Below are 5,363 nucleotides of genomic sequence, written 5' to 3' on the forward strand. Positions count from 1 at the left end.
AGATTTGGAGTTTAGTGTCACTTTTTTTTTTTTTTTTTTTTTTTTTTTTAGATTCAGCGCATCTTGTGCTTTGTAGCCTTCTACAGTAACAAATTTGAAGGCATTTAACCTGCTCACCCAGTTTAACAAACAAACAAACCAGTTGCCCAAGCACGGCAAGACTTTCCTGAGATGAAATGGCTCGGTCCAAGTGCTTCCTTTGATTAGTGTCCAGTCGCATTTTATCTGACCTCAAAGTCTTACAGCTGCTGCATTAACTTCTAAGCTACTGTAGCAAATATGGGTTGTCTTTTTGATTTCTGAATATCAGAAATAGATAATAATTTGATAGAGCTTTCCAAGGTGTATAAAGGAGTCTTGCTATGGAAGCGCTAGTGGAAGTCAGTGGCAACAGGGCATGTAAAGGTCTAGATTGCCTTTTTAAATTCTTGATCTGAGTCTCCAACAACAGGAATTAGCCAGGTAGTAATCTGAGAAAGGGACATGTTTCTTGTAGGAGTCTCTGTGCCCTGGTTCCCAAAATAGAATGGGTTTTGCATCTACTGTCGTTTTTGTTCATGCATTATAAGTCCATCCTTTTAAGATGCATAATAAAACAATATAATTAGATTTTACATCGGTAGTAGGAAATCCAGTTTATATCAGAATGCTCTTTTACAGTGAGAATTTTATGATTCAGCAAATTCAATGTGTTTTCCATGCTCAGTTAACTGCCTTTAATCTGTTTTGGTGCTTCAGTGTTGGTATAATAAGCAGATCAAGTATAGTTTGAATGCTGGAATCAAAGTGAATACCACTGATTTCAAACCATCATCCCGTTGTGTTAAGTTCTGTGATTCATTCTTTGGTATACCTTTATTCCTTGAAAGAAAATTGTCTTGTGCTGTGATGAAATATGAGAAATGCTTTAAGAATAAAGTACAGTAGGATTTTGCTTATTTAAATACCATCTGTTAGCTGTCCAGAGTCATCCTCCCATACTGCAGTCATTCGTTCCGTTATCATTGCTTTCTGGTGATGGAATTGTAGCTTCTCAGTGAAGCCCACAAATCTCTGTCACCTAACCCCTCCTTCCATTTCTAGGTATAATTGTAAAGACTGATCTCTTGTTATTTATGGTGACATGCAAAGGAGAGAGATCCTTATACTCTGAGGACTGGTAAAGCGAGGGCAGTGGCTGGGTCGGCCAGTTCTTGGTGCTGTTTAACACTCTCCATTGCTGTGACTTTGTCACTGGGTCTTTGCTCTTCTTTTAGAGCCTCTATAAGTAACATTATGTGTTGTATGCCAGAGTCTAAAATACTGTCATGCTTTAGAAATTATTTTTGCTTTAAGTTTTTTCTAACTTACATAATTGGTCATATTTTAATAGTATAAACTCTGTTTTTACTTGCTTTGATTGTTCAGGTTTTTTCATGTGGGAAAGCTTTAAAAATAAGCTCTTGCCAGACACTGTGTGTGCAAGTTTGAACTTTTCCTGTTTCCTTCAGAGTTGTTTCCTCCTTGCTGTCATACACATGTGGGAACAAGTGCACAGTTGAGGAAGTTAAGTAATTTGGGCTCTTTCAAACCTTTGATGACCTAAGCTGCAGTTTATATGAACATTAGTTGTTCATTTAAAATATCTATATGCATTTGGCTCTCACATAGTAAGGAGTGGATGGAGCAAGAACAAGACTGTTCTTGCTGTTAGTCAGAGAGATTTTCAAGAAGATGCACAATACAAAGGTCTTGCCTTGACCCAGCTGAAGGAAAAATCCAGCGTGCCTTTTCAGTGTGCAACTTCCCTGCAGCTCCTCTTTTCCAAAGGAACATGTAGAGGAAAACAAAGATGAGAAAATATGAGATCCTGACCTGATTTTTCTTTTTTTTAAACAAACAGGATGAGGGCAATGTAGGTTTTCAATAATCTGCAGGACTTCATGCCCTGGTGTCACAACCAATGGGAGTCCTAAGGGTTACTGTTCATTCACTTGCTCTCCAGATCTGTTCCAACTAAGATGTCATGCAACTGCATACAAGCTGTTGGGTTTTTCTCCTGATTCTTGATGTACTTTGTATTCCCAAAAAGCATCCACAACCCCTTACAAAGCTGTTGTCAAATGATCTTTTAGTGTTGATGATGTGTGTAGTTGCAGATAGTTTGGCAGGAGGTTCACCTCCGTTAGTTTAGACATCTAGAGGTCACCTGGACTTCTGTGATTATTGAACAGTTGCCAGGAACCTCCAAAGAGCAATTCAGTTCATCCTGTCCTAAATTAGGTCGTTTAGGTGCCAAGATGAATTGCCCTTCTGAGTGGATCTGGTTTGGGATTTGTCTTAATTTTGCAATGATCACAGAAGAAGTTTGGATGCTATCTTAGACAAGATGCTCTGCTTTAGACAGGTAATGAATCTCATTCAGCATGCTCAACAAGTATTTTCTTAGCATTGCATGACAGTGAGATTATACCATCATAAACCTGAGAGACGTAAGAGTAACTAAAACGGAAAACAGAAAATGTCCTCAAAGGAAGGTAGGGAACCTGAATTCAAGAATTACAAGTCTGAGGTTGATGAGCAAATGAAAAAAAAACCAACCTGAATTTGGCTGAGGCTGTGACTTCTGGTTATCATCTTTAGAAAGATTACTTTCTGAATGCTTCATAGACCATTCCAGCTATGTGTAACATTCCTCCAAAGTGCCAGAGACAGCTTTCTGATAAGCGCAGCATAGCGTTGCAGGGCAGCTTAGCTGAAGCCTTAGAGCACACAACTTTAACTTCCCTTCAGGCTTATTTTCTGCAGTGTGGAATGAGTAATCCCTTTAGATTTATATTTGCATATTGCTCTCTTAAGGCTTTTTTTTGTGCCAAGTGTTTATGGTAGTTAATTATTAGTCAATAAGAACTGTATTTGTCTTTGCTTAAGTTGCACATCTCCCCCTTCATCAGAGGTGCAGTTGTTAGACGGAGCAAAACATCAGAAGCTCTTCTCTTTAGTTGGTGAGAAAGGACAGGGAATGTCCAGGGCTCCTATTTAGGCTAGAAAGGAAGTAAAATGTAGTAAAGTATGGCAGTCTAATCAAATAAATCTGAAAGGGTATGAGCTTTTCTAAAGTTTAGAGTCTTTGCCGCTTAACATATTGCTTTGGTCTTGCTTCCTGTAACCCTTTGCGATGAGGGAAGCTTCTTGTTTCTTCAGTATCGAGCTATAGTGACGTTGGTACAGGCAACAGGCACTCTAACCTCCAGGCAGATCTAATTCCCATTTTTGCTCAGAAACTCATCCTGAGAGGTTAGAAGCAATAAAAGTATTTGTGGGAGGAGGGATGAATTCCTTCCCTATTCAATTTATATGTAACTGATGAAATATAAACAGCTCTCTGGTGCACGAGCTCAGTGAGGAGGTGGGCTGCCGTCCTAGTGTCTTATACAAACCAGTATGAGAGCTGGAACAAGAGCAGTGGATGTTTATCACTTCTCCAGATAATGGAGGGGGGAGCATCTGAGCCTCCCTGCTGTATAAATTGCATTGTACGTTGCTTTGACCCTGCGAGTATGAAGCTATGTCTTGACTGTGAAGGGTTTAGACATCTTAACCTCAAGCAGTATTGAGCACTGGTAACTGAGAACAGCTTTCTTGGAGGTGGTTATGTAGCAACTATTGGCAAATAGATTGAATGCTCATTTGCAGTCACTGTAATTTGAATATGATGTTCAGACTTCTAAGCTGTCTGCTCCAGCATCAAAAGAAAATGATTGCTCCTTTTAGTTGTAAATAAATTCATGTTTTAGTTGAGGACACTTATGGAAGTGGAGAGCAGTAAGAGCAATTTATTATTAGATCTGTCACTTTAAAATATGTTCCCACTTTGATTCTGCTTTGAAGCATTCTCCTTTGAAGCAGCATTAAAGTATTTAAATATGTACAAATCCTAGCAGGGGGAGATTACAAGTTGTGACACTTTGTAACCTTGGGGGTTTTATTTTTTGCAAATTTTTTTCCAGGGAATTACTGTAAGTGGTTTTTTTATTGCTTGGAATAAAAATGGCCATCCGTTTAAAACTGCATAAAAATGTTTGCCCAGTGATTGGAAAAAACATTTTGTGTGTATATATGAAGTAGAAACTAATTTGTATCATTAATTACACCCCACTTTATCATGCAGATCATGAAGCCTCTGTCTAGCAATTTTTAGAATTATATTTCTTACAAAAGTTTATATGTACCTTGTTATTTTCAAGTTTGCTCTTAATTGCAAGGTATGCAGCATGCATTGTAAGCTACAGAAGTGTTAGTTTTCATGCTGTTTGTGCTTCATATAAACTATTGTCAGAAAAATCTCTACAGTCAAGTAAAAATTGCTGGAACTCTTAGACACCTTACATTTGCAGATTTATTCTTATAGGTTAGAAAAGCAACGTAATTAGATTGATGTCTCATGAAGATAAGAGGAGGAAAAATGTTGTTGCCTAATATGCCTTGCGGGGTACGCTTATGAAATTCATGGGTTTGATTCTGTGCGTTCCTCATATTTCTGTCTTGGCCCTGTGCACACGTGTTTCTGCATCACGGGCCACTCTGGTTCTGATCTTAGCATGGTTTCTGACTCTTGCAAGGCTTTGAGCAGGGCCAAGAGGAGAGGCTGGGAGCGAGTATGAAAATGAGCAGCACAGAACCAATTCCTTTGAATTGTATGGCTGTTTGGTTGAAGATAAGTAAATGAATTCACCAACCTTTGCCTGCAGGATTTATCACTTCAAGTGCCTGTGACTGAATTTCCCATATGCTGCTCTGCTGAGAGCAGTGTTGTCTTTCAATGATCATAACATGCTAGCTTCATGTGTTTAACTCTTGAGGGATAAAATGAGACTTTTTTCTTCCAGGCACTTCTATAAAATGTTTTTAAACACACACTAGTCTAATATTTTATTCCAGAAATTAAAGAGGAAAAAATTGTGCTTGTGTTACAGTGACCTGAAAGGTAGATAAAACCAGAAATCAAACCCAGAAGACCCACTGCATGAGAAATCATTTCCTTTCATCTCAAGTTCAGTATCTGCAAAGCAGCAGTGTTACTGATTCCTCCTCTCTTGTTTTGGCAAGCAAAGGCTCTGTGGTAGTACTGAATCTTTAGCAAAATGGGGTTTACATCATGTTCCTGGCTTCTGTTCACCCCAAAAATAAAGAGGCGCATCAGTACAGTTTTTGAAGCAAAATTTGGAGTCACTTTTTCATATGCCTCAGACTTGCCTTAAACAATATTACTGAAATCTTATTTTACTTGGTTTGGTTTTACAGAGGCCAAAAAAACACAGAGCTAATTCCACAAGCCAAATAATTTTAAATGGCAGTTGAAAAAAAATATTAGCAAGGCAGAA

At 38.4% G+C, this 5,363-nt stretch overlaps 1 protein-coding gene across 1 annotated transcript in view; it reads left to right on the forward strand.

Annotated features, from left to right (window-relative positions):
• Positions 1 to 5,363, forward strand: part of PATJ (PATJ, crumbs cell polarity complex component) — a 155,416-nt gene that overhangs the window by 105,652 nt on the left and 44,401 nt on the right. The gene's annotated exons all lie outside the window — the stretch shown is intronic.

This window comes from Aptenodytes forsteri, unplaced genomic scaffold (assembly GCF_000699145.1).
Source record: "Aptenodytes forsteri isolate BGI_AS27 unplaced genomic scaffold, ASM69914v1 Scaffold119, whole genome shotgun sequence".
Taxonomy (NCBI): Eukaryota; Metazoa; Chordata; class Aves; order Sphenisciformes; family Spheniscidae; genus Aptenodytes; species Aptenodytes forsteri.